The sequence below is a fragment of the Nicotiana tabacum genome, chromosome 15 (assembly GCF_000715075.1).
Source record: "Nicotiana tabacum cultivar K326 chromosome 15, ASM71507v2, whole genome shotgun sequence".
NCBI classification, from domain to species: Eukaryota; Viridiplantae; Streptophyta; class Magnoliopsida; order Solanales; family Solanaceae; genus Nicotiana; species Nicotiana tabacum.
Genome location: NC_134094.1, coordinates 101,596,253 through 101,616,749, shown reverse-complemented (window position 1 = coordinate 101,616,749; position 20,497 = coordinate 101,596,253). Strand labels below are relative to the sequence as shown.

Here is a 20,497-nt window from a genome sequence, read left to right as displayed (position 1 = left end):
TTGTTTATCCGGATTTGATTATATTTCGTCATTCCATCTTTATTTTTAACATTAAATTAGTGATTTGAATGGGTGAAAATGAGTATTTTGTATAAACTTTCGAAAATGTAAAATGAGAATTTGAAGGCCGATTTGATGTCGGAATTGCTAATTTTAGTATGGTTGGACTCGTATTGGAATGAGTATTCACATTTTGTGAATTTTGTTGGGTTTCGAGGTGCCGGCCCGAGGTTTAATTTTTGGGTTGACTTTTTAATTTTCTTTAAAAAAGAAGCTTTATTATCCAGAATTATTTCCTGTGGTATTTATTTATGATATTAACTTATTTTGGTTAGAATTGAGCCGCCCGGAGGGTGTTTCACATGAGAGGGTCATTTTAGAGAATTGATTTGACTTCTTTGAGGTAAGTATCTTGTCTAAATTTGTGTGGAGAAAACTACCCCTTAGGATTCATGTTGATTATGCTATTTGTGTATTGTGAAAGCCGTGCATACAAGGTGACGAGTGGGTACACATGCTATATGTGATATTTTACCGGTTTAGGTTATCTAGATTCTTTCCACGATTTTAATTGAATTGTCATGACATGCTATATCTCTCATTGTTAATCTACTCTTACATGCTCTATTTGACATTGTTAGCACTTGTTCTACCTCTTACTTGTTATTTTGCCCTCACATGCTTTAGTTGAAGTTATTGCCTTCCTTACTATCTTGCTACCTCTTAATTGTTGAGTCCCTTCCATGACTCTGCACTTATTTGCTACTTTCCTGAACTGTTTTACTTGCACATCTTAGTTGTCATGTGTTTTACTTGTCGTGCTATTTTTCTTGTAATATTTGTTGCATTTCTTGATTATTACGTGGTTCTTTTATTGCCGTGCACTTATACCCTTTGATTATAGAGATTCTTGTAAATTGAGTTATTGGATTGTTATTGTTATTGTAATTGTTAATTGAAATTGTTTATGGATTGGATTGCACATCGCAACGGGTGGAATAAGGGAGGATTATGAAATTGATAAATGATGATTAGGTGGATTGGGTTGCGCCCCGTAACAGGTGGAATAAGGAAGGATTATGATATTGATAAATGATAATACGGTGGGATCGGGTTGCACGCCGCAGCGGGTGAATTAAGGGAGGATTGTGATATTGATAAATGATGATACAGTGGGATTGGATTGTGCGCCGTAATGGTTTATAGACGTGATACTTGATATTGCTTATTAATACTTTGGTGGAATAAGGGAGGATTATGATATTGATAAATGATGATACTGTGGGATCGAGTTACGTGCCACAATGGATTGTGTGTGTTGTACTTGCTGTTGTTGTTATATTTTATGTGAGTCATGCATCCTACATGAATTGTTGTATTACTTCAATGTGTCAATATGTGCTTCCATGATTACTTAGTGAATTGAGTTTCAAGATGAATTTACTGCGTAGAGTCATTATCTCATACCCTGCTGAGTTGTTGGTAACTTAACGGATTTGAATAAAATAATTATTAAGATGCTTACCTTATGTGACTCTTAAGTTAAAACTCATCGTTTCATTTGGTACTTTACTATTCTTAAAAGTTGTCATATTTCACTGTAACGACCCGACCGATAGTTTTGAGAGTTGTAGCCCCATTCCTCCTTTTCTTCTCATTTATGTACTTCACTATTGCTTTATGACTTATCGGGTTAGTTGGTTTAGGTCCGGAGAGAATTCAGAGTGAATTGAGACACATAGTCTCTTAATTGAAAGCTTAAGTTGAAAAAGTCAACCGGATATCGACTTATGTGTAAGCGACCTCGGATTGAAATTTTGATGGTTCCGTTAGCTCCATTGGGTGATTCTGGACTTAGGAGCGTGTCCGGATTGTGATTTGGAGGTCGGGAGTAGAATTAGGTTTGAATTGGCCAAAATTAAAATTTAGGAAAGTTTGACCGGGAGTGGACTTTTTAATATCGGGTCGGATTGGATTTCTGGAAGTTTCAGTAGGTTCGGGGGTCATTTGTGACATGTGTGCAAAATTTGAGGTCAATTGGACGTGATTTGATAGGTTTCAGCGTCGTTTGTAGAATTTGGAAATTTCAAAGTTCGTTAGGCTTGAATCCGTGTGTAATTCGTGTTTTTGATGTTGTTTGAGGTGATTCAAAGATTCGACTAAGTTCATTTTGGGTTATAAGACTTGTTGGTATATTTGGTTGAGGTCCCGGGGGCCTCGGGTTGATTTCGGGCGGTTAACAGATCAAAGTTTGAAGTTGAAGAAGTGTTGAAGTTTGAGGACTGCTGGTGTAATCGCACCTACGGATTGGGGACCATAGATGTGAGCTCGCAGAAGCGAGAAAAGGGGCCGCAGAAGCGGCCATAGATGTTTTGGGCAGAGGCTGCAGATGCATACATGTGCGCAGAAGCGGTTTGCGCATAAGCGAACCTTGGGCGTAGATGCGGAGAATGGCGTAGGTGCAATGGCTTTTACGCACCTGCGGTGTGCGCAGATGCAGGTGATGTGTCGCAAAATCGGAGGCAGATGGGGGTAACTGATTGCCGCAAAAGTAGAATTTCCTTCGCAAAAGCGAGTCATGCAGGTGCGAGCCCAAGCTTCCCAGGTGTGGAAATGCCTGGGCAGAACCCATTTAAGCGAGGTTTCGAGAATTTTGGCCATTTCTAACATTTGTGAGCTCGGATTTTGGAGGTTTTGAGAGGATTTTCATGGATATTCTTGAGGTATGCTCCTTGTGTTTATTTTTCTTCAATAATTATGTTTCTCCACTGATTTTACACCTAGTTGGTGAGTTTTTGAGGAGAAATTTGGGGGTTTGAGGCTAGGGATTTGGAGAATTGATTTTAGGGAATTAAATGGCCATTTGGTGTCAGATTTTGATGAATTTGGTATGGTTAGACTCGTGAGTGAATGAGAATTCGGATTTTGTGACTTTTGTTGGATTTTGAGACGTGGGCCCCCAGGGGGGGGGGGGGTTGAGCCAATTTTTGGATTTTGGCTATAATTTCATATTTTTCATATGGAATTGATTCATTTAGCCTATATTGATTGTATTGTACTGGTTGTGGCTAGATTCGGGACGTTTGGAGAACGATTTGAGGGGCAAGGGCATTTTGGAGTAAAGTTTAGCCCGGATTGAGGTATCACTTTCAAACTTGGTCATGAGGGTTCAAAACCCCGTATTATGTGTTATGTGGTTGGTATTGAGGTGACGCACTTGCCAAGTGACGGGCGTGTGGGCGTGCGCCATGATATTTGTGACCTGGTTGACTCAATGGCACTGTATAGTGGTTCTATCTTGTTGATATCCGTGTTTTTTAGCATGTGATAAAGAAATTGAGCTGTCGATCATGCTAGATATAATGTTTAGACTTTATGCTGGTACTGTTGGGGACCCATAATGGCCGTTTCTTGTTGTTATCTTATTGTTTTCATTGATATTTCATTCTCAGTCATATTCATTTATTTCATATCATATCACAGTCTCAGTTGTTATTTATTGACACATCATATCATTGTTTCGGGCTAGTTTTCATGGCATTGTGAGCCCGTGAGTGAGACTGGAGAGATTGATGACTGAGTGAGGCCGAGAGCCTGATTATGAGTGACAGTTATGGGATCGGGTTGCACGCTGCAGCGGTGATATATTGATTTATGATAGTGCTTGGGCTGAAGGAGCCCGTTCGGAGTCTGCACACACCCCTAATGCTGCTCGGTGGGCCGGGCCTGAACCGGACCGGACCGGGCCCGCGGTCCTAACGGGCCTGGTGGGCCTGGTGGGCCGGTCCTGGGTGGGCCGGTCTTGGTGGGCCTCTGAGCCCGTCACGGGCTGGTCTCCATGGTTGAGCCCACGAGCCCGGGACCGTTTGGCCCGGGACCGGCAGGCGGGCCTGGGCCGGTCCTGGCGGGCCTGGCGGGCCCAACGGCTATTTTAAAAAAAAAAAAAAAAAAAAAAAAAAAATCAAACGGCCATATTTAAAATCTAGCCGTTTGGGCTGAAAATATGACCGTTTTTTAAGTTAAAAAAATGGCCATTTGGCCCCCAAACTTTATTTTAACCCCAAACTTTATATAATTACACTTTTCCCCATTTCTCAACTATAAATACCCCCTCATTCTTTCATTTTTATTCACCAATTCATCAATATCTCTCAATATCTCTCAATCTCTCTCAATCTCTCTACTACAATTACTTAATTTATTGTTGAAATTTCGTGAAAAATTGTGAAGTTGTTGAATTGAAGTTTTCAAGTGTTCAACGATTTTCAATTTTCAAGAAGTTGTTCGGCAATCCGGTAAACTCGTTTCAACTCTTACGTTTTTATAATATATTTTTGTGTGGTTTAGTTTGCATAATTATAATTAATATGGCATTTACTTTGAAAAAAATGTTTGGTAAAGGAAAAGATAAAACCGGTGAAAGTAGTGGCCAACCAACTACCCTTCCCCCGGCTCCCCGACCTAGAAAAGATAAGCAAGTTGAAAGTAGTCGCCAACCTAGACGTCCTCCTCCTTCCGTAATTCTTGATAGTGATCACCCTTGTTTTCAATTTACCGATAGTGAATTTTATCATAATGTTGCACCAGGTGATAGATTAGATGATGAAATTATGAATGCTCTTTATCCTAATGAAACCATCTTAGAAAATAATGAGGAAAATGAGGATGATGATGAAACTCAAGCACCGGATTTAGATGATACACCTACTAGTCCTCTTAATAACCCAAGTGATGCACCGGTCGACCCACCTGTAGAAACTCCTACTTTTAATAGAGAACCTGCTAAACGCTTAGAAACATCATTAGTTTGGAATTTTTTTACTCAAGTAAGAGAAAAAAATAAGGCTAAGTGTAAAACTTGTGGGAAATTAATGTCGCATAAATATGTAGGAGACCGTAGCGGCACAGGTAGTTTGACTAGGCACATAAAAACACACCCTAGAGATAAGGCTAGATTTTTTCAAATGAAAGCGCATCTAGAGGGGACAAGTGTAGATTCTGCGATTAACCCTAGTACAGGTTCAAATCTAGTTCAACCAGGAATTAACACTGTCACTGGAGGTATTTTATATTACGATCCAAATAGAGATCGTGAAGAATTAGCAAAGATGATTACTGTTATGTGCTTACCTTATACTTTTGCTTCTAATCCTAATTGGGTTCATTATATTAGAAGAGTGTTTAATCCTACTTATAAAGGTTGGCCTCGCGCAACAGTTAAGAGTGATATTTATAAATTCAAACATGAATATGAACAATATTTGCGTTATTTATTTACTCATATACCTAATCGGATTTCTATTACTACTGATATTGGTAGAAGTGGTAATGATTGTGATTACCTAACTGTTACAAGTCATTGGATAGATGAAGAATGGATAATGCAAAAACGCATAATTGCATATAGAATAATTAATTCGCGTCACACAGGTAAATTTATAGCTAACACTGTTGCAGATATTTGTAGATATTTTTGCTTTAGCGATAAAATAATGGCAATTTCAATGGATAATGCTTCTAGTAACACCAGTGCTATAGGCATGCTTACAACAACACTAAATCCTGCATTTACTAATATTTTCCATGTTAGATGTATTTGTCATATTTATCATTTAATTGTCGGTGATGGTATGCGAATATTAAACATAGAAATTGAAAAGGTTAGAATGGCTCTTAATTGGCTTTTTTATTCAAACCGTAGAAGTAGACTTAGAGAGTATTTTAAAAAATGTGATGAATATGGCCTTAGAGAAAGAAAGGTTCCTAAACCTTGCCCGACTAGATGGAATTGTATGTACGAAAGTTTAGTAGTAGCATATGAATATAGAAACCCAATTAATGCAACGTTTAATTCTCGGGTAGGTGGTGAAGATGATGATGAAATGCTTACCACTCAAGATTGGACTAATGTTAAAATTCTTTTAGATTTTTTAGAACATTTTCAAATTGCAACAAATGCATTTTCTGGGCAATATTATCCGACTATTTCAAACTGTTTAGTTTATATTGCAGCACTATCTGATTTGTTTGTTGAATTTAGTGAGGGTGGGGATATTTATGAACTTGCTATAAATGAAATGAAACAAAAGTTTAAAAAATATTTTTTTCCTATCCCTCCTATTTATGGTCTTGCTGCAATGCTAAATCCTACAATGAAATTGGGAGGTCCTCATTTTTGGTATTCAAATATTTATAAGGCTTTAGATCTTTCAAATGAGGAAATTGCGACACTTGCAGATGCAAAAGCTTCAATTAAGATTAACGCTCAAACAGTTTATAATGCTTATCAACTTGCCTTAGAGCATGCTAGGCCAACTATTCCAACCCCTACTTCGTCTAGCTCACAATCCTCTAAAAGAGTTGCGGGCTTAAAAGCTCTTAAATCTTGGACGGAGTTCAGGGGTCTCAAGGTGAAAATTATGATGAAACTTCACATCTAAATGAGCTTCAAGTTTATTTGTCTCAGGGACTTGAAAAGGAGAATCCAGACGGCTCTTTTGATCTTTTGGAATGGTGGAAGGCAAGGGAAAAACATTTTCCTGTTCTTGCAAGGATGGCTCGGGATATTTTATCAATTCAAGCTTCAACTGTTGCATCAGAGAGCGCTTTCAGTCAAGCAAGACTGCAAATAGGTGATCATAGAGCGTCTATGAGGGATAGCTTGGAAAAATCAGTATTGTTTAGAGATTGGATCCGCTCGGAAAGAAGAAACTTTGGAATTGCAGAAGCACAACCGGCGATAGATGAAGCTTATGAAGAAATGATAGCGGAACTTACGGAGGATTCGGCTTCGCCCGGAAGTGGTGATGAACAAGCTTCTTTTCCACCACCACCAACGCAACCTCCTCCGAACCTTGAAGGATTTATGAGATTTGTTAGAGATAATACATAGAATAATATGTAACTTGTATTTTGGCACATCTTCCTTAGTTTTTTTCCTTCTAATGGTGGTATTAGTACCTTGTTGTGCTCATTCCATTGGGGGAAGGATGACTAAGAAAGATATGTCATTTTTTGGTAATAAAATTTATTGCTTCTACCCATGAGCTTCTTTTCGCAATATTTCTTTGTCTATACTTAGAATTATTTATATGCTACAATATATACATAATATACAATATATATACTACAAGAAAATATATTTATAAGATACAATATATACATAAGATACAATATATATACTACAAGAAAATATATAAGAGAATATATATACATAAGATACAATATAATATACTACAAGAAAATATATTATGCTACAATATATACATAATATACAATATATATACTACAAGAAAATATATAAGAGAATATATATACATAAGATACAATATAATATACTACAAGAAAATATATTATGCTACAATATATACATAATATACAATATATATACTACAAGAAAATATATTTATAAGCTACAATATATACATAAGATACAATATATATACTACAAGAAAATATATAAGAGAATATATATACATAAGATACAATATAATATACTACAAGCAAATATATAAGAGAATATATATACATAAGATACAATATAATATACTACAAGCAAATATATTATGCTACAATATATACATAATATACAATATATATACTACAAGAAAATATATTTATAAGCTACAATATATACATAATATACAATATATATACTACAAGAAAATATATAAGAGAATATATATACATAAGATACAATATATATACTACAAGAAAATATATTATGCTACAATATATACATAATATACAATATATATACTACAAGAAAATATATAAGAGAATATATATACATAAGATACAATATAATATACTACAAGCAAATATATAAGAGAATATATATACATAAGATACAATATAATATACTACAAGCAAATATATTATGCTACAATATATACATAATATACAATATATATACTACAAGAAAATATATTATGCTACAATATATACATAATATACAATATATATACTACAAGAAAATATATTTATAAGCTACAATATATACATAAGATACAATATATATACTACAAGAAAATATATAAGAGAATATATATACATAAGATACAATATAATATACTACAAGCAAATATATAAGAGAATATATATACATAAGATACAATATAATATACTACAAGCAAATATATTATGCTACAATATATACATAATATACAATATATATACTACAAGAAAATATATTTATAAGCTACAATATATACATAATATACAATATATATACTACAAGAAAATATATAAGAGAATATATATACATAAGATACAATATATATACTACAAGAAAATATATTATGCTACAATATATACATAATATACAATATATATACTACAAGAAAATATATAAGAGAATATATATACATAAGATACAATATAATATACTACAAGAAAATATATTATGCTACAATATATACATAATATACAATATATATACTACAAGAAAATATATAAGAGAATATATATACATAAGATACAATATAATATACTACAAGAAAATATATTATGCTACAATATATACATAATATACAATATATATACTACAAGAAAATATATTTATAAGCTACAATATATACATAAGATACAATATATATACTAAAAGAAAATATATAAGAGAATATATATACATAAGATACAATATAATATCAAGAAGTGATATTTATGCATGACAATTTAGTGTTTTACTATTGTTTTGTTATTTTCTTTTTCGTCAAGCACTTTAATAATTAGATATACATATATACTACATATTAATATAGCCATGATACTACAAGAAATTGTCTTTAAAAAAAAAAAAAAAACCCGCTAGGCCCGCGAAGCCCACGAGCCCGGCCCGTTAAGCACAGGACCATGTGGGCTTAGGCCCGTCACGGGCCGGTTCCACCCATTAGGCCCACGAAGACCGGGACCGCCAGGCCCGGGACCGCCAGAGCCCGGGACCACGAAGCCCGGGACCGCGAGGCCCGGCCCGTTAGGCCCACTAAGGCCCGGGCCCGGGACAAAATACAACCCTACTGACACCCCTAGTGAGCGCAGTTGATATTATTGAGTGATGAATCTTCCCTGGACATGGATCTTGTCCGAAGTATTATATACCTGGAGATGGATCTTCTCCACGGGCTGGATTTGCCCTACTCGGTACTGGGTGACTGATGGTCAGTGATATATATATTCCGAGGATGGATCTTCCTTGGGCCATTTTGGGCCATATACAGTACCAAGTGATTGAGCATTTGAGAGTGTGAGCACATGAGGCTGTCAGCATGGTACATCACATACAACATGTGCATTGGCGTGATAGAAGTAGAGGAGTTATATTTTTCATATCATTCAAATTTGATCTATTTTGCTGTTTTAAGATATCTATCGAACTTGAAAGCATGTCTACATTTATGCACTCTTATTTTCTGCATTGAACTATGCCGATTGAGTTCGTCACTACTTTCAGCCTACAGTTTGGGCTTGTTACTTACTGAGTTGGTTGTACTCACGCTACACCTTGCACCTCATGTGCAAATCCAGGTACTTCTGGTTACGACGGCTGCTGAGTGAGATGTCGGGATCTTGGAGACTATCGAGGCAGTTGCATGGCATTCGCTGGCCTTGACTCTCATTCATTTTCTTTATCTGTATTTCAGTTCTTATTTCCTCAGACATTGTAGTAGACTGTATCCTTGTATAGATGCTCATGCACTCGGTGACACCCCGATTTTTGGGAGAGATTTGTATCACGTTGTGGTTTTATTTCGGTTTTAAATGGTTTCTTAAATATTAACTGCTTCCTTTTTATTTTCAAAGTATTTACTTGGTGATCTGGTTGAGTAGTTGGCTTGTCTAGTTCCACAATAGGCGCTATCATGACGGTTGGTTTTGGGATCGTGACATTCACTTTAATTGATTTCTCAACTTAAATTTCTTATCCTATTTCATTTTTTACTTTACTTAAAAAATCTTTATTATGTTTTATTTTAACAAATTTTATATTTAATTCAGTAGCTTATCCGATATTTTTTATATCTAAAAATGTTATTTTCTTCACCCAAATAATTTTTAAAATAAACTTATTTTCTCATTTGATTCCCTACTTTATTCAGGGTTGTTATTATGCCTTATTGTATATTAATAAATCTCTTGAATATTTTAATTAGCATTTGACATGGATACAATGTACATGGTGGCACGTGGGTTTTGCCGTGTAAAAGTGATTTGAGAAGATGTGGGCACGAGGTGCCATATGTGTTAGATTTGAAAGTTGTGACTTATGATTTGAGATTGCGAGGAGTGGTACCTCGGGTAATTTTTGTTGTAAATTGTGCATTAGGAACGATTGTATTGATTGAGTTATCGTCTGTTTCTTTATTACTCGTTTATCTCTTGGTGCTATTTGTGCTTCTATTATATTCACTGTTGATTGTAAATTTTTCGAGTTGGTTTGGGACTTATGTCTGCGCGGCTGGAGATTTCAAGGTATACCTGCTTGATATTCGCAGGCTCCGAAGTCACCTTCGGTTGTATTTTATTTCCATTATTTCCTATTATTCTTGGACATTGATGTATTGTTATTTCCAGTGACTCTTTGAAAAAATTATGACTTGTACTGCTGATTGTGAGATTGTATGATTGACGTTGGCTTAGTTATGTTGTATCAGCTATTATTTAATATATGTTAGGCTTACCTAATCTTAGAGAATAAGTGCCATCACGACATCCTAAGATGGGAAACTAGGGTCGTGACAATAATGAAGTAATTAAAAGTGTACTACCGTGAGTAACTTAAACTTTTAGACGTGATTGTCATACAATTCAGTATGATCTAGAGTAGGCAGAGGTCCTATGTTCAAATTTCATCGTCACCCAAAAGAAAAGGTCTTTTTACTTATATATTTTTAACGAGCTTTAGACAAGATGATCACGCAATTATAAAAAGGGCAAATGTATTTTGCAATTCAATACATGATGAAAAGGATAACATATTTTGCATCCCTATTAATTTTGGAGTTGTTCTTCCACATAAATTAATGGCAAAAGAAAAGGATAACATATTTTGCATCCCTATTAATTTTGGAGTTGTTCTTCCACATAAATTAATGGCAAATTGTAATATGGACGACCTATTATGACATTACCTCAGCCGCACTAGTCGTATAAGGCTTCTCCAAATGAGTGCAGTCAGAACTTCAACTCTTGACGAATAACTTAAAGACTTGTTCACATTCTCCTTTAACTTAGATATTGCAGATTCATCAAACATGAAAATCCTAATAGCAATTTTCATCTAATATCCTCTAGGCCTACCTTTCTTAATCATCTAAAAAAATGTTATCCTTAGGTGATAATACATCAGCCAAATCAGAACGGAATTGTAAGATTCTAGCATTTTCCTTTTCCATTCTACTAACCTTAGCCCATTCTTCGGTGAACACGTAGCCGGAAAATCCATCACCTAATGTATGGACCATCTGCACTGCTAAAGCTAAGTCATCACATTCAAACATGGTAGCTTCAATTGGCATCGTTGGCCTATTTGATAATTCAGTGTCACGACCCAATTTAGAATCATGATCGGCACTTAGGACCAAGTGCCCCAAGTAAGCCTCATCGGTATTTTACAGAAAATCGGACAGAGTTTTCCCTATTTTTGGACTATTCCAAAAACTTTCCTGTCTTATAAACAAGTAACAACTAACCAATATTCACCAAAATCAGTCACAATCTTCATCAACTAACCACAAACGGGTTTCCAGCAATATTACCAACCTCCTCAACATAATAAAACCAAAACCAACTCTAAAAATACGGAACGAAAGTATAATACTAGTAACTAGTCCATATCAACAAATGAATACTCACGACACTAAAAGTATGACTATGGAGCGACTCTAAGAGTTCAAAGAAAAGATCATAACAATAAATAAAATCTCCGCCCACGCGAATAAACGCGAGGCTCACCAAAAACTATCAACCTGTGCGCTCTAATTAACGAAATCCTCGCATGCGTCAACTGCTGTCTCTGTAAAAGAAAATTAGCGGGGAATGAGTCGCTAGCTCAATGAGTAATAATACTTAACCACAACAGTTTTTATTGGGGACAAGTTAGAAAATATATTAGTGTATATATTAAACAGAAAATATCATAAGAATTCCCTTTCAGAAACAATAAACAATAATCAGTCTCATCATGTTTTTCATGTAATATAAATCAATTGACAATTTAGTAATAAGCTCGGTAAAATACTGTGTAATATCAATATTCATGTTTGGGAGGTTTCAATGAATGGATCATGTAATCAGTGTAACTGTGAACTTCTTCATAAGAAGTCAAATATAACGGTAGTTCCTACTTGAAGGAAATCAGTAACGGTATGCTAGTTCTACCTTCCCACTAGCGAGGACTATAACGGTAATCGGTAATTACAAGGTGCACCAGGTCTAACGAATCCACCGTTAGCTACGGGATCCTTCAAAGTCTACTTCCATTTATACTTGTCTCTGTAATCTATATATACTCATTAAAAAATATTTTAAAACAATATAGGGCATTTCGGTTGTTATCAAATCATGTAATTTCATTTCGATAACCGTAATTCAAGTAACGGTAAAGCATATCTAGTGACAACAGAAATATTTAACACAATGGTAATCATCTCAAATAACTATTTTGGTATCATATCGAGTAAAAGACTTGTCCCATATGCAACTCAAAATAATCGGTAACATATTCACATTAAAAATCATGTGTAAATCATGCAAGTTATGAAAATACAAATTACGGTAAGATTACTACTCACAGTACTTGTGCCGAATACCAAATGCTTCACCTCGAGCAATTCGTAAAACTTCCTCCAATCAATCTATAATCATATCAACGCCGATCTCGTATTAATTGTCTCATTTAGGCTAAATTCATCACTAATTTAGAATACCCAATCCTCCTAGTTTTATATTTTATCATCAATTCGCCGAATTATATTTACCCATGCTATGAGTAATTTAAATTAGTCCAAAATATTTTAAATAAAAAGGTATTTATATGGTTTATTCTCTGTACTGTTCTATTTCCTTAATCGTGTGCATAAATTGAAACTGAAATAATATTACTGTCCATAATATTCCTTCTTTTTTTCAAGTGAATTTATCCTATAGTAACATTGACCAACTTCCAATTGCATAATTTTCCCAGAATAACTCTTATTGGTATTAAATTTCTTATACCTTGTGAAGCCCTTCAAATATAGGAACTGAGATAAAAAGAATTACCAGAAGAAAAGAATCCAGATGAGATATTCGAGTATTACCCCTAAGAACTAGTGCGTAATTAAGGTTTCTCAAGGTTTGGTTCCAACCTCTTTCTTCTTCTTCTCCTTTTGTTTCCTACTCTATGGTTTTTTTTGTTTCTTCTCTGTTGTTTAGCAGCAGCTTTTCTGCGTCCCTTTTCCCCTTTTCACGTTTCTCCTTCTAATGGGCTTTAGCCCATTCTCCTATTATTTTTTTAAAACTTTAGTTAAAGACTTATATGCCCTTATTAATAAAATATAGGGTATTACATCATCCCCACCTTATAAAATTCCGTCCCCGAATTTAACTCAAGTACGTACCTGTAGACTGAAACAAATGGGGGTACTTCGCTTGCATATCTTTTTCTACTTCCCATGTAGCTTCTTCAAGTGTATGATTTCGCCATAAGACTTTTACGAACTCAATTTCTTTTGACCGTAGCTTTCTTACTTGCGTATCAACAATAGCCATCGGTTCCTCCTCGTAAGACAACTTCTCATCAAGCGGTATAGTAGGTGCTTCAAGCATCTGAGATGAGTCTGATATACATTTCCTTAGCATTGAGACATGAAACACTGGATGAATAAAGGATAACTCAGGAGGAAGTGCCAAACGATAAGCCACAACTCCCACTCGGTCTAGTATCTCATACGGTCCTATAAACCTGGGGCTCAACTTGCCTCTTTTCCCAAACCGCATCACAACTTTCATAGGGGAGACTTGTAGGAACACTTTGTCACCAATTGTGAATGCTAAATCTCTTCTTCTCTTACCAGCATAAGACTTTTGTCTACTTTGAGATGCAAGCAATCTCTGTCTGATCAACTGGACCTTGTCCATAGCTTTTTGTACTAGATCAGGTCCCAATAAGTTAGTCTCACCAGCTTCAAACCATCAGATAGGAGAACAACATCTTCTACCATACAATGCTTCGTACGGTGCTATTTGAATACTTGACTGGAAGCTATTGTTGTAAGCAAACTCAGCTAAAGGTAGATAAGCGTCCCAACTACCTCCAAACTCAAGAATGCAAGCTCTCAACATATCCTCAAGATTTGTATAGTACATTCAGACTGCCCGTCTGTCTGTAGATGAAGTGCAGTACTAAGATCTACTCGTGTACCCAATGCTTCTTGAAAAGATTTCCAAAAGTGTGAGGTAAATTGTGATCCTCTATCAGAGATGATGGATATTGGAACTCCGTGAAGTCGGACAATTTCGTTCATAAATATGTGTGCATACCTCACTCCACCATATGTAGTCTTCCCTAGCAAAAAGTGTGCTGATTTCGTCAGTCGATCTACAATCGCCCATATAGAGTCGTAACTTCTAAGGGTTCGTGGTAGCCCGGTGACAAAATCCATAGTAATTCTTTCCCATTTCCACTCTGAAATCTCAATTTGTTGTAACAGTCTTGCGGGTCGCTGATGCTCAGCCTTGACCTGCTGACAAGTCAAACAACTAGAAACAAAGTTAGCAACATGTTTCTTCATACCTTCCCACCAATAGAATTGCTTTAGGTCATGATACATTATTGTGGATCCAGGATGTATAGTGTATTTAGACTTATGGGCTTCTTCAAGAATAGCATGTCTTAACCCATCTACGTCTGCTACACATAGCCTGTCACCCATTCGAAGCACACCATCACTTTCAACAATCATATCCTTTCTTTTACCAGCTAAGGCCTCATCTCTGTATTTGCATAATCGCTCATCCTCATACTGGGTGGCCTTAATGCGTTCAACTAATGAAGACTTAGTGTGAGCACAAGCCAACAATGCCTCTGAATTTCCGACACTAAATCTAATACCTGTACCTTCTAGTCTCTGAATATCCTTGGCCAAAAGTCTCTTTGTAGGAGCTATATGTGCCAAACTCCCCATAGATTTTCTACTCAATGCATCAACCACCACATTGGCTTTTCCAGGATGATACAAAATAGAACAGTCATAGTCCTTGAGTAATTCCATCCACCGACATTGTCGAAGATTTAGATCTCTCTGCTAAAAGATATACTTTAGACTTTTATGGTCAGTATAAATCTCACAAGTTTCGCCGTATAGGTAATGCCTCCAAATTTTTAGAGCAAATACCACTGCAGCCATCTCCAAATCATGTGTAGGATAGTTTTGCTCGTGCTTTTTCAATTGTCTCGAAGCATAAGCTATAACACGACCATTTTACATGAGAACACATCCTAATACCACACTCAAGGTGTCACAGAGTACTGTAAATCCTCCAGAACCTGATGGTAAGGCTAATATTGGTGCAGTTGTCAGACACGTTTTGAGTTTCTGAAAGCTCTGCTCACATTCCTCTGTCCATTGAAACTTTGCATTTTTTTGCGTTAGCTTGGTCAGTGGCACTGCTATTCTGGAGAAATCCTGCACAAAACGCTTGTAATAGCTTGCTAAGCCTAAAAAGCTGCAAATCTCTGTAGGAGAAGTAGGCATGGGCCATTTCTGCGCAGGTTCTGTCTTCTTAGGATCTACCATAATTCCATATTTGGATACAACATGCCTCAGAAATGCTACCGAGTCTAGCCAAAATTCACACTTCGAGAACTTAGCATAAAGTCGATGCTCTTGCAATGTCTGCAACGCAATCCTAAGATGATTCTCGTGTTCTCCTTGGCTACGGGAATATATCAAGATATCATCGATAAATATTATTACAAATCTATCCAGAAACGGCTTGAACAACCTATTCATTAAATCCATGAATGCAGCTGGAGCATTAGTCAGTCCGAAAGGCATCACAAGAAACTCATAGTTCCTGTATCGAGTTATGAAAGAAGTCTTAGAAATATCTTCATCTTTGATTCTAAGTTGATGATAACCAGAACAGAGGTCAATCTTTGAAAAGTGGGCAGCTCCTTGTAACTGATCAAACATGTCATCTATGCGAGGCAAATGATATTTATTACGTATTGTTATCTTGTTCAACTGCCTGTAGTCAATGCACATTCTCAAGGATCAATCTTTCTTCTTTACAAACAGTACTGGTGCACCCCATGGAGATATACTCGGTCTGATAAAACTGTTATCTAACAAATCCTGCAGTTATTGTTTTAGCTCCTTCAACTCTGCTGGTGTCATCCGATATGGTGGTATTGATATGGGTTGTGTGTCAGGTGGCAAATCAATACCAAACTCTATTTCTCGTACTGGAGGCAATACTGGTAAATCCTCAGGAAATACATCAGAAAATTCTCTCATTACTGGTACATTTTCTATACTAGCTGTTTCCTTTCTTGTGTCATTTACAATAGCTATGAGACCCAAAAATCTTTCTTCAACAGTCGTTGAGCCATCATAAAAGATACAAATTTGCAATTCTCTGGAATCTGACCCCCTTTTAGAACAAAACTTGGTTCGTTTGGTATCTCAAACTTGACTATCTTTGCATGACAATCGACGATAGCATAGCAGGAAGATAACCAATCCATTCCCATCAGCATGTCAAAGTCAATCATATCAAGTACAATAAGGTCAGCTATAGTATCTCTACCCTCAACCCCAATCTGACAAGCACGATACACGTATTTAGCTAATAGAGACACTCCAACAGGAGTAGCAACTAGAAAAGGGTCATTCAATAGCTCAGGTTGTCTACTAAACCTCAAAGCAAAGTATGAGGACATATAGGAGTGAGTAGATCCCAGATTAATCAATGCAAGTGCATCAAATGAATAGACAGAAGGATTACCTGTAACCACAACATTCGAGGCCTGAGCATCCTGTCTAGTAAATGCAAAACCTCTCGCCTGACCTCTACCAGCATTCCCTTGTCCTTGATTCACAGTAGCACGATCTCCAGTACCTCGACCTCTATTTCCTATACCTATAGCACCTGAAGTATTACGAGTAGTATGAATAGGTGTAGCTAACTGAATAGAAGCCTGGTTGAAATTTCTCAGAGGCTGAGGGAAATCCCTCAAGTGATGCCCCAACTGGCCAGACCGAAAGCACTCTCCAGTTAGAACACGACATTGGCCCAAATGTGATCTACCACAGGTCTGGCAGACTGGAGTAGTGACATATATCTGCCCAGAATTATGATGTCCAGAAGATGATGGTCCCCTATTACCTTATCTGTAATGTGGTCTGTATGTGGACTGTGAAGACAAGTGTGTCCCTGTCTGAGAACCCTGTTGTTATTGTTGTCCCTGATTTCCTGCTCTTCGATTTGCACTAAAACCGCCATTGAAAGACCCTCCTGTCTTGGCCTTCTTACGTAAATCACTAGTTGCATGCTCCTCACGTCCCTTGGTTTCAATCTTTCTAGCAAGGTCGATTGCATCAGAGTAGGATAAAGTCCTCATTTTTGGGGCCACTGCAGTGTATAGACGACCAACCAATCCATCAACAAACCTCTGAACTCGAGATTCTTCGGTAGGCACTAAGTAAGGGGCATATCTAGCCAGCTTACAAAACTTGGTGTTATATGTTGACACATCCATATCTGGAGTCTGAACCAATCTCTCAAAGTCTATCATATTTTTGCATGAGGCTTTCCGGAAGAAAATAATTCATGAATAATTTAGTGAATTCGTCCCATGTCAGTGGTGCTGCTCCTGCTGGCCTTCCTAGCAATACAGTTTCATACCATGTGTTGGCCATATCCTCTAGTTTGTATGCTGTGAGCTCCATGACTCTCTCAATAGAACATCCTAGAGCACGTAATGCCTTGAGTATCCCATCCAAGAAACTTTGAGGATCTGCTGAATTATCAGAACCTGTGAATTTTGGTGATTTCAATTTCAGGAACTCTTGTAGGGATACTTCCTTTTTCCCGATAGTCTGAGTCTGTGTAGGTGCTTGTGTCTGTAAAGTAGCCTGAGGAGCTGAACTTCCACCCTGAGTAGGTGCCAATGCCTCTAACACATTCAATAACCTTGCCACTGCGTCTGCAGGCAAGGCAACAGTAGGCACAACAGTTGGCACTGGTGGTGGAGCATCCTGAACTCCCTGCCCTTGCACTTGATCTGGCATAGCAGCTAGTTGAGGGGCAGCCTGTCTTCTAGTTTGATGAATGCCAACTTGACCGCCACCCCGGGTAGCACCACGTCCAGCAGATGAGGGTGTGCGTGTCCTAGCCATCTGCGAAAGAAATATTCCAAAGTCAATCTCAAGTTATCTCAACGCACGATAAAAGAATTAAAGAAGGAAAAACATTCCTAGATGTTCAGTAGCCTCAAGATCATAAGTATGGGCGCCTACATACCCATGAACAAGACTCTACTAAACATTGCTCCATGACTCGGGACTTAAAGCCTAAACTCTGATACCAACTTTGTCACGACCCAATTTAGGATCATGACCGGCACTTAGGAGCAAGTTCCCCCAAGTAAGCCTCATCGGTATTTTACAGAAAATCGAACAGCGGTTCCCCTATTTTTGGACTATTCCAAAAACTTTCCTGTCTCATAAAAAAGTAACAACCAACTAATATTCACCTAAATCAGTCATAATCTTCATCAACTAACCACAAACGGGTTTCCACCAATATTACCAACCTCCTCAACATAATAAAACCAAACCCAACTCTAAAAATACGGAAAGAAAGTATAATACTAGTAACTAGTCCATATCAACAAATGAATACTCACGACACTAAAAGGATGACTATGGAGCGACTCTAAGAGTTCAAAGAAAAGATCATAACAATAAATAAAATCTCCGCCCACGCGAATAAGTTCGAGGCTCACCAAAAACTATCAACCTGTGCGCTCTAATTAACGAATTCCTCGCCTGCATCAACTGCTGTCTTTATAAGAAAAATTAACGGGGAATGAGTCGCTAGCTCAATGAATAAAAATACTTAACCACAACCGTTTTTATTGGGGACAAGTTAGAAAACATGTTAGTATATATATTAAACAGAAAATATCATAAGAATGCCCTTTCAGAAACAATAAACAATAATCAGTCTTATCATATTTTTTATGTAATATAAATCAATTGACAATTCGGTAATAAGCTCGGTAAAATACTGTGTAATATCAATATTCATGTTTGAGAGGTTTCAATAAATGGATCATGTAATCGGTATAACTGTGGACTTCTTCGTAAGAAGTCAAATATAACGGTAGTCCCTACTCGAGGGAAATCAGTAACGGTATGCTAGTTCTATCTTCCCACTAGCGATGGCTATAACGGTAATCGGTAATTACAAGGTGCACCAGGTCTAACGAACCCGCCGTTAGCTACGAGATCCTTCAAAGTCTACTCCCATTTATACTTGTCTATGTAATCCGTTTATACTCATAAGAAAATATTTTAAAACAATATAGGGCATTTTGGTTCTTATCAAATCATGTAATTTCATTTCAATAACTGTAAATTCAAGTAACGGTAAAACATATCTAGTGACAACAAGAATATTTAAAACAACGGTAATCATCTCAAATAACTATTTCGGTATCATATCGAGTAAAAGACTTGTCCCATATGCAACTTAAAATAATCGGTAATATATTCATATTAAAAATCATGTGTAAATCATGTAAGTTATAAAAACATAAATTACGGTAAGATTACTACTCACAGTACTCGTGCGGAATACCAAATGCTTCACCTCGAGCAATTCGTACAACTTCCTCCAATCAATCTATAATTATATCAACACCGACTCGTATTAATTACCTCATTTAGTCTAAATCCATCACTAATTTAGAATACCCAATCCTCCGAGTTTTATATTTTATCATAAATTAACCGAATTATAGTTACCCATGCTATTATGATGACCCAAAATGTCATCTTTAAATTTAATAATTAATTATGTGATCTAAGAACTATTTACCATTACTCGACTTGCGTGTGCAGCCCGTAAAAATTTTCTGGAAAGTTTTCAGGTGAAAATGGATTAAAATGTGAATTAGAGGTTTAAAACTCAACTAGGTTGACTTTGGTCAACATTTTGAGAAAACGGACTCAGATTAGTATTTTAACAGTTCCGATAGGTCCGTATCGTGAATTGGGACTTGGGCGTATGCCCAGAATAATATTCCGAAGTCCCTAGCCCGAGATATGGAATTTTGATTAAAAATTAAAAGTTTAAGTTCAAATAGTGACCGGATGTCGAATTTTGTGCAAATGACCCCGGAATAGAATTTTGATGATTCCAACAGTTCCGTATGGTGATTTTGGACTTAGGAGCGTGATCGGAATTTTATTTGGAAGTCCGTAGTGGAATTAGGCTTGAAATGCCG

General features: G+C 36.6%; 1 pseudogene; it reads right to left on the bottom strand.

Annotated features, from left to right (window-relative positions):
• LOC107762973 (acetyl-CoA-benzylalcohol acetyltransferase-like) overlaps nucleotides 1-20,497 on the bottom strand; it is a 49,145-nt pseudogene that overhangs the window by 13,126 nt on the left and 15,522 nt on the right.